Below are 9,613 nucleotides of genomic sequence, written 5' to 3'. Positions count from 1 at the left end.
AAGCCCTTTTTAAGTCTTAGAAAAGCTATCCGTATAATGGCGGTTTATATATTGAAAAAGGACTGTTTAAACTCAGTTCTACTTCTATGTGCATGTATGGGTGGTATTGGGGGTATTAATATGACCAAAGATTTCCTCATGTGCATTATAATCATACTTTCATTTTTCATTTCATATATATGTATGTGCACACACATACTGTATATATTTTACTACTACACATACACACACTCTAGGATAAACAGCATTCATCGTAAGTTACATTATTCACGCGTACACTCCCATAAATAACTGATGGATCTGATAGGCTTTGTTCCAGATCTGTATTCAAATATTTACACACATTTAAATATGCCTGAATTGAGAAAAATAACAGACATGCTTTTCCCCTTCAGCAGGTAGGTTTAAATTTAGCTTCATTTGTGTGTATGAGATATATTTCACAGTGAGGAAGCTGTCAAAGAAAACAACAATCAAAATCAGACTTCATTTTCTTGATAGTCGACTATTATGTTCTGTTATTATTATTGATCTGCCCTTGTCATGTGTCAATGAGCAAATACTCAAGTTTCAGCTTGGAGATCACAAAAGTGGAATGTCCTTAAAGTTGAAATGCTTATTATCAAACCCTGTTTTTGCTATTGTAATATGCATACAGTGGGAATCTCTAAGGACACACACACAGAATCCGTTCAGGACTTTCTCCTAGGAAATAATGGGAGTGGGAATAACCCTTTCCAGGGTAAAGCTGTCACCATCATAAAACCCTTATGAACCAAATAGGCCAGGGGTTTTCAAAGTGTGGCACAGTGAGCCTTCTCTCAAAGGCAGTTGGGTCCTTACATATGGAGGATTTTCTGGAGTAGACTGTTTACACTCTCATCGTAGCAACTACAAATGTAGATTTTTTTTTCTTTGAACATGAATAAGGTAAGCTTAGCAGGCATACAGTGGAACATCAGTGTTGGTATGCCTGTTTTTTTTTTAATGCCCAAATTATTGCAAAAAATATGTTGGGTTTCCTTTCACTGTCACTGATATTGTATGGTCAAAAAGTGTCCAATATATATCCGATATCGTCCAGCATTTCATTACCATTATTGGCAGCAGCTCTGTCATGCAGCTTTTACTGTGATGCCAATGAAGGAATTTCGCAAATAAAGTGCAATACTTCAAGACAAATACTGAAATATAAATCACGGAAAATGTGGCGGTTTCCTTTAAATATTTTGTCATTTAAACCAACCAACAGTCAACTAAAACAACATGTTCTCCTATCAACAAATAATTTGGAAAGCTGCACATTTCTTGTAAGTATGAGATTCTTCCTGAGGTGTGATATTGGATTAGAGGTATTCACCCTCTGTGCAGTGCTTTACAATCATTCCAAATTGCATATTTACAATCCGAAGGGAAAATTTGGAAATGATTCCAGACTTGTTGCTGTGTGGAAGCACAACGCCATGACTCTCTCATATCACTCCATATAAACAGATATCTCGGACATCCCTACAAACTACTAGATAGTATAGCCAGGACTCTAGCTTTATTCATAAATACATAGAAGCTCAGTCTTCTGAGATGTATATGCACTATATACACACACACACATACATACATGCACACACACATAAAGGGTGACTAAACAAATAAAATAAACAAACCCTCGGTTGCATATTCTAGTCTATGTATAATAAATAGAGTTGTCGAATGGCATTAAAGGTTGGACGGACTAATTAAATGTTAAATGTTATGTGGCGGTAAAATACTGCTGTAATGACCTCAGTTGGAATTGTTCATGAGCTACACTCGTTTTAATACGTGGAGCAAAAAGTCAGAATGTCAAATTCCAGGTGAAATTCTTGAATGGAGTAATGACTTGAAGTCTTCATGTTCCTTTTTGCATGCAGATACGGAGGCTCCGTGTTACTTGAAGCATGAGTGTATTTATAACACTGGCCATCTGTAGAATGTTGCCATCTGTGGATGGAAGAGTCGCTCATTGTTGCATTGTAGATTTCAAATGAGTACCCCCCCCCCCCACTCTGCCCCCCCATGATGCTTTTCACCCCGAGGACTAAAATGTGTGTTCATCATCCAGAATTGCTTTATTGTTGCAACGCTGCCCCAGCATTGGGGGTATGCTATGAGTGGGGTGGATTGGCACAATTCTAGAACTGATGATGCAAGTGAAGCAAGCATTCCCCTTGTGAATGTGCACAAGTGGTACAGTCCAACATCTTAAAGGCAGAGTGCACGTACAGCTGAGCTTGATCGGTCTTTATTTATTGAAATGTACATATTCTAACATGGTCCTCTGCATGGGTACAGTGTTCACTAAAGCTGTGCAAAACCACACACACACACACCAACATGTGGTATAGCGCAGGTGTTTAAACAAACCTGACTTACTTACTGACTTAGACCATAACACCAAGCCTTCCTATCGCCATGGCAACAACTGCACCATCACTCAGGCAACGGCTGCCAAGTGTTCCAACAAGCAGAAAGCCTTTAAGAAGCCTTATCCATCCTCCTCCTGTGTCATGATGTGCGTCTTTTTACGTCTATAGGTCTGCTCTGTACGGCGCACGCTTCATGCTTAATGCTTCATGCTCGCCCCCCCCCCCCCACCTCCTCTCTGATGCATATGTAATTCACACTCTCCTCCTCAACACATTTTCTCGCAGTCCGATTCCTTCTGTCTTCACACACACACACACATATATACTGTATATAGTATATATATATATTTATTTATATATATAAAAATGAAACGCACGCGCATGCACACCCACTCTCCATCTCTCTCCTTAGCTGTCCCCTCCCTCGCTTCTTCCTCCTCCATCCTGTTCCGGCGTCTTATTCTGTTCTCTTTCCCCCCTTCCTTTCCACAGTGTGACTCCCCCCCACCCCATTTCTTTAATCCCCACCACCACCTACACCTCTGCTTCCCATCTCCATCATCCCCTCCATCGCTTCTCATATTTACATCTTCTTCACCCCCCCCCCCCCCCGCATCCTTTCCTCTTCTCAAGAAAATCGGATGTGCCCTCACCTTGCCGCCTCGCCTCCCCTTTCTCTCTTACACAAAATTCCGAGACCACCCTCTCTCCTCTCTCTTTTGCCGCTCACTCTCTCCGTTTCCCTGTGGCCCTCCCCCTCCCTTTTCATGTTTCCCCCTCCCTCCATCCTCTCTTTCCCTCGCTGGTTCGGTTAGTCAAAGAAGAGATCCACAGAAGGAGAGAAAAGGGGGGGAAAGGCAGGACGAGAGCGAGAGTGCAGGAGTGGGGCAGGCTGGGGAGCGGGGTGTGGGGGTCTCAGCCCTCTGTCGTGGGGGGTTGGGGGGGTTGAAACACACCCCAGTATTTCGCTCTAAATACCATGGACTGCCTCTGCATTGTGACTACAAAGGTAAGCTTCTTCATTCTACTCGGGGCCCAGTGTGTGTATGCATGTGTGTGTCTGTGTGTGTGTGTGTGCCAGCCACAGCTGTATTTGTGTTGCACACACAAGAGAGGGAAGCTCTCATTTTTCCATGAGCCCCCAATTATACAACACACTTCCTTTTGTCTCTTTTTTTTTTTTTTTTTTAAAGGGAAGGGGGCTTCAGAACATCTCACACTAGATGACCCTCTGTCACAATCTCCCACGCTCCGCGTCATGCTTTGTGATTGTATAGTAAAAGTGTTGATGTTTTGTGACACACTGACAGCGGGGGGGGGTCCACATTGGAGGCTATATTCTGCTCTGCATGCTAATCTTCCAGCTGCTCCATCGCTTACCTTCCACGCATCTTCTCATTATGTCACACATGTGCTCGGCATCTTGTCGTCACGAGAGGCAGCCCCGCTTGAGAAATTGTCCTAAACACGAGAAGAAAGGAGAACGGTTGATGTCGGTTTGATCAAAGTGCAAGGCGGACATTCTCTGACAGAGATTTGGGTGAACTATGTACAGTACAGTAGCACCTGGAAGCACTTTCTGACCGGAAGTGACAACACACACAAAGAGCAGCTGTGGGAATATGGTTTGCATATAGAGCAACTGGCTGTATTACATAAATTAGCGCTTAAATTCATTTCTCTCTGTTTCCTTGGCAACAGGGATTGTTGGTCACCTAAACATAGATTAAGTAGGTGCAGTCATGCAGGCAGGCAGCGGACCTCTTATGTAAAAAGAACACATTTCTGTCTAATTATGCGGTAGAAAAGTATAACAACTTAATGCTTTAATGCTTACATCTGGCTGTTATGCATTTCAACTTGTGTGTGACTCACTGGATAACAAAACCCCTTATTAAGTGAAAGACCACAGTTGGTATGCAAAGACTTGCGATCAAAGTGAGAAAAGACTTAGTGTAAAGCTGGCAAGAGAAAGCTCTCACTCTCCAAGGGATTGTGAGACAGATGGTCACTTTCGAAATGGGAGAGTTAGCACGTTTGCACCAAGGAGTAGTTTAATGCTGTACGGTACGTATCACCAAATAGCCTAAAACCTTTCAGTGCTTTTGTCACAGGAGTTTGGTACAGTTTGTGGTGTAAGGGGAGAAGCTAAAAAAAAATGCAGTCTGCCGATTGTTTTGGTCAACAGAGTTGCCACTTCCTTGTTACGAATAATGAAACCATTATTACAGTATATAGTATATACCAGGGGTCGGCAACCTTTACTATGAAAAGAGCCATTTCACCCACTTGCCCACTAAAGAAAAATAGCCTGGAGCCGCAAAACGTTGTATGTTTAAAACAACATTGGAGGGAAAAAAAAAAGACGAGTTGGAGTACTCTTGCTAGTACTGGAGATAAACTTTTGTTTTTAAATGAGCTCTAATTTATTTTTTAGAATCGTCAAATAACTCATTAATAATAATTAATAACTCAAATAACTCAAAGTATTACTCATTTCCCTTCATGTTAACCTGTCAGAGAGAACTGGATAGCATCCTGTCTGCTCATTCAGTCACCAGTCAGAACTCAGTCAGGATGCATTCATGGTCTCACACAAAGTTGGATTTTTGTAAACTCATAACAAAGACGTGCATTTTCACCACACGGGTGCTAAAAAATATTCAAGCATTGCAAAGGGAGCCGCAACAAAGAGGCTGGAGAGCCACATGCGGCTCTGGAGCCGCGGGTTGCTGACCCCTGGTATATACAATACTATACAGAAATGATAGAGTATATGTTACCTACAAGACAACACACAAGTGAGTACCAAGATACTTGTGTCTTGCCTACAGTCAAGCACGGTGGTGGTAGAGTCATGGTCTTCTGGGGCTGCATGAGTGCTGCCGCCACTGAGAAGCTGCGGTTCAACGAGGGAAACAGAGCATGATCCCCTCCCTCGGGAAACTGGGTCGCATGGCAATTTTCCAACATGATTAGCAGCCCGGGCGGCACGGCGGACGAGTGGTTAGCGCGCAGACCTCACAGCTAGGAGACCAGGGTTCAATTCCACCCTCGGCCATCTCTGTGTGGAGTTTGCATGTTCTCCCCGTGCATGCGTGGGTTTTCTCCGGGTACTCCGGTTTCCTCCCACATTCCAAAAACATGCTAGGTTAATTGGTGACTCCAAATTGTCCATAGGTATGAATGTGAGTGTGAATGGTTGTTTGTCTATATGTGCCCTGTGATTGGCTGGCGACCAGTCCAGGGTGTACCCCGCCTCTCGCCCGAAGACAGCTGGGATAGGCTCCAGCAACCCCCGCGACCCTTGTGAGGAAAAAACGGTAGAAAATGAATGAATGATTAGCAGCCCAAACACACCTTGAGGATGACAGGTGCCGTGTTGAGGTGGCTGAAGGTGAAGGTGATGGATTGTCCAAGCATGTCTACTCCAGACCTGAACTCCAATCGAGCACCTTTGGGGCATCCTTAAGTGGAGGGAAGGTGGAGGAGTGCAAGGTGTCTAACATCCACCCTTTATCCACTCAGTCTACGTATATGAAGTCTTCCACTAAATAGTCACCCGTTAGACACATTTTGGACATGTTCACTGTGTTGCCAGCTATTTAGACAATGATCGCTGTGTTGACTTATTGTCATAGGATAGTAAATTGCATTGCTGTACAAGCGGTATTGTGACAACTCTTAGTTATACCCAAATTTCATTCCTCAATTATTGTCCCTTGAGGAGATTTAATATTACATGATGCTGAACAGTTTCATTTAATTCTTAGATTTAGTATTATATTGTATTTCATGTGTTTTGTGTGTTCCGTTTTCATTGTGAGTGACTTAGGAGTTAACTTGGTATACAGCAATCCCTCGATTATCGCCATAAATTGGTCCAAGACGCAACCGTGATAAGTGAATTTCAGCAAAAAATTTCAGCAAAGTAAGATATTCTTAGAGAGCATCGCTAACATCCCTATAGGCCATTTACTGTAAGTCATAACTATAGGGATGTTAGCGATACTCTCTAAAAATATCTTACTTCAGTAAAGTAAGATATTTTTAGAGATCATCGCTAACATGTAAGTCATAACTATAGGGATGTTAGCGATGCTCTCTAAAAATATCTTACTTTCAGTAAAGTAAGATATTTTTAGAGAGCATCGCTAACATCCCTATAGTAACCTTTACACTTGTATTACCCAATATATTAGACATAATAAAAGTATCTAAATAAGCCATTTACTGTAAGTCATAACTATAGGGATGTTAGCAATGCTCTCTAAAAATATCTTACTTTCAGCAAAGTAAGATATTTTTAGTAAGTATATATAGTAACCTTTACACTTGTATTACCCAATATATTAGACATAATTAAAATATCTAAATAAGCCATTTACTGTAAGTCATAAATAAGACTCATGTTTGTATGTGTTGCTATAAATGTGTTCCCTCGGGGAGCGGAGTGGCGGGCGGACAGGACGTGATGAGTTCAGTTGAGTTTTAGCCATGTTTTTATTCGGGATTCTTTATTCAAACCTGCAACTGAACATTACAGTAACACTGTAAAATACTACATATCATTCAGTGTCTTTGAAAGCATCATCATGAATGCATCATTTCAGCCAAGAAAAGCAGAAGCTCCCTTCCAATGCGTGTTTATTAAACTTTAATGGCGACGGGCTGCACTGCAGGTGAGGCGCTATGCCATGATGAACCAGAAGATTTGCGGATGCATTACGTGCACCGGGAGCGCGCAAGGTTCTAACGGTGAAATGCGTGGGTGACGCCACGGATGCTCGAGTGACATCCGAACACCGTAAACCAATGTGGCCTCTTGAAACAGCTCTCAGCTTTTAGTCGGCAGAACAAGCGGTACAACGCGTCGTCGTCGAAACTCGTCTAAAACTTTGATGGCGTCCTTTATCAAGTATTTCACAGAAATATCCACCGTGAAACTTCTGTAAAATGTATAAAAGCATAAAAGCAACCGAGGGTGGAATAAGTGCAATTTGACAGGATGGGAGAAAAGTAAAGAGCACTCAACGGAGAGGAAGCCAATATTACAGGATTACCATATGACTGTTTCTATTATAACACTGCTAATATTAGAATTTCCCTTTGGGATCAATACAGAGATGATGGCTTAGTATTAAACAAATCACTTCTATTTCTTAACAACTGTTACCATTCTAACCAACGTCATCTTTTATTCTTTTTTCCGCTGCATCTGACTTTTGAAGAGCTTATGTAATTATCCGCTGCTTCCTACACTAGAATCTTAGGAGAAAAATAAATAAATATTAAATCAGAAATCAATGTATCACACGGCGGCATCATTACATAACACTTTCAACCGGAATACGAGGAGACGTCACAGGGTTTTATATTTATATCTGATATTACCTTTGAGTCTCCCTCATGGTGTGGCAAGTGAGTCAGAGAACATCAGACCATCAGAGTTGATTTGAAAGTGTTAGAAAGCGACAAAGACTCGAGTGTCTTTCCAATTTCAAGAGGGAAACACGTCATGTCTGTTTCCTGGAGTGGCCGCCACACATCTCTCACCGCTGTCATGCAGGTCGTTCATTGCCTCGTTCACCTCTGCGAGCCCATCTTCATGCATCTCACCCTCCTCTCGGACTACCCTCTGGCCTACTTTACAGCACTTTCAAGCCCCCCCCCCTCCCTCGTTAGTGCTTCTTCATATCAATTATACATTTGATAGGATGTAGTCAGTATGTAGTCCTTGCATGTGCGCAGCTTCATGTTCGCTTATGGCATCCTGCTGCAACATCTACAAGCAGAGAGCCTGATCCACGGCATGAAGTGTGTTGCGCGTCAGGATTAGTGACCGTGGAGAACGCTCATGTGATCTCCGCTCAAGGGCACAAGCAACCTTGCGTCCATACGGCCACAGAGACACTAATCTAGCCAAGTTGCTCCCAGGACGCTGGGAGAAGATAGAGCAAGCCAGGCCTGGTGCACTACATTCACACCTTGAGAGGTCTTCTTTTGTCTTCAGGGCGTACTGCAACAATCACCCACACACTTGGGGGAGCCACATGCACACACACACACACACACGTCCTTGCAGAACACGGCAGACTTCTTTGAGCAAAGAAACTGGGACTCGAGTTCATGTCTCTGAAAAGTTGTCAGTGTTAATTAAAAAAAAAAAAAAGAGAGACACTTTTGCTGTATGATGCTGGTTTCAAACACAAACTCAACACAATATATTCAGGGATATTGGTTGACCTCTGATTTGTTCAAATTTGGAATCTAATTTAGGAAGTAATAGAATCTCTTTGTGGAGTTTGACTCCAAATTGTCCATAGGTATGAATGTGAGTGTGAATGGTTGTTTGTCTATATGTGCCCTGTGATTGGCTGGCGACCAGTCCAGGGTGTACCCCGCCTCTCGCCCGAAGACAGCTGGGATAGGCTCCAACATACCTGCAACCTGAACGTCCTGAATGCACCCCAGAATTGGACTGTTGTGTTCAGGTCAGAGTGAAGTTAAAAAAAAAAAAAAGAGCGTCAGACTCTGTGGCACTGTGCTTCCGTCTGCCCTCATAACGGAGAGGCGTGCTGTTCTGGTGCGCATGTGTTAATTATACAAACATTTTTTTACTTTCATTCATTCATTTTATACCGCTTTTTCCTCACGAGGGTCGCGGGGGTGCTGGAGCCTATCCCAGCTGTCTTGGGGCGAGAGGCGGGGTACACCCTGGACTGGTCGCCAGCCAATCACAGGGCACATATCACCAATTAACCTAGCATGTTTTTGGAATGTGGGAGGAAAAAAAGAAAACCCACGCATGCACAGGGAGAACATGCAAACTCCTCACAGAGATGGCCGAGGCTGGAATTGAACCCCGGTCTCCTAGCAGTGAGGTCTGCGCGCTAACCACTCAACCGCCGTGCCTCCCCATTTTTTTACTTATTTAATAAAAATTAATTAGCCACCACCGTTAATGCATATTTTTTGACTGCACCAGTTTTATCTATAAAAAGTCGGAATTTTACGAGAATGAATTGGAAACATTTTAAGGGAAGATGTTGTTTTAGTAGAATGGAGTTTCATCCTATTTCATTTCTATGCTGCTTATCCTCACTAGGGGGTATGCTGGAACCTATCCCAGCTTACTTTGGGCAAGAGGCGGGGTACACCCTGTACCAATCGCAGGGCACATATAGACAAAGAATAATTCACAATTT

The 9,613-nt window shown here is 42.8% G+C and overlaps 1 long non-coding RNA gene across 1 annotated transcript in view; it reads right to left on the bottom strand.

Annotated features, from left to right (window-relative positions):
• Positions 1–1,374: 1,374 nt before the first annotated feature.
• The window catches only part of LOC131138767 (uncharacterized), a 65,627-nt gene continuing 57,388 nt past the window's right edge, over positions 1,375–9,613 (bottom strand). The window contains exons 2-3 of the long non-coding RNA XR_009132136.1: positions 3,786–3,866; positions 1,375–1,980 (exon numbers count right to left, since the gene is read on the bottom strand). This is a non-coding gene — a long non-coding RNA (uncharacterized LOC131138767). The remainder of the gene's footprint in view (positions 1,981–3,785; positions 3,867–9,613) is intronic.

Source organism: Doryrhamphus excisus, chromosome 11 (genome assembly GCF_030265055.1).
Source record: "Doryrhamphus excisus isolate RoL2022-K1 chromosome 11, RoL_Dexc_1.0, whole genome shotgun sequence".
NCBI lineage: Eukaryota > Metazoa > Chordata > Actinopteri > Syngnathiformes > Syngnathidae > Doryrhamphus > Doryrhamphus excisus.
This window is presented reverse-complemented; position numbering and strand designations above follow the sequence as displayed.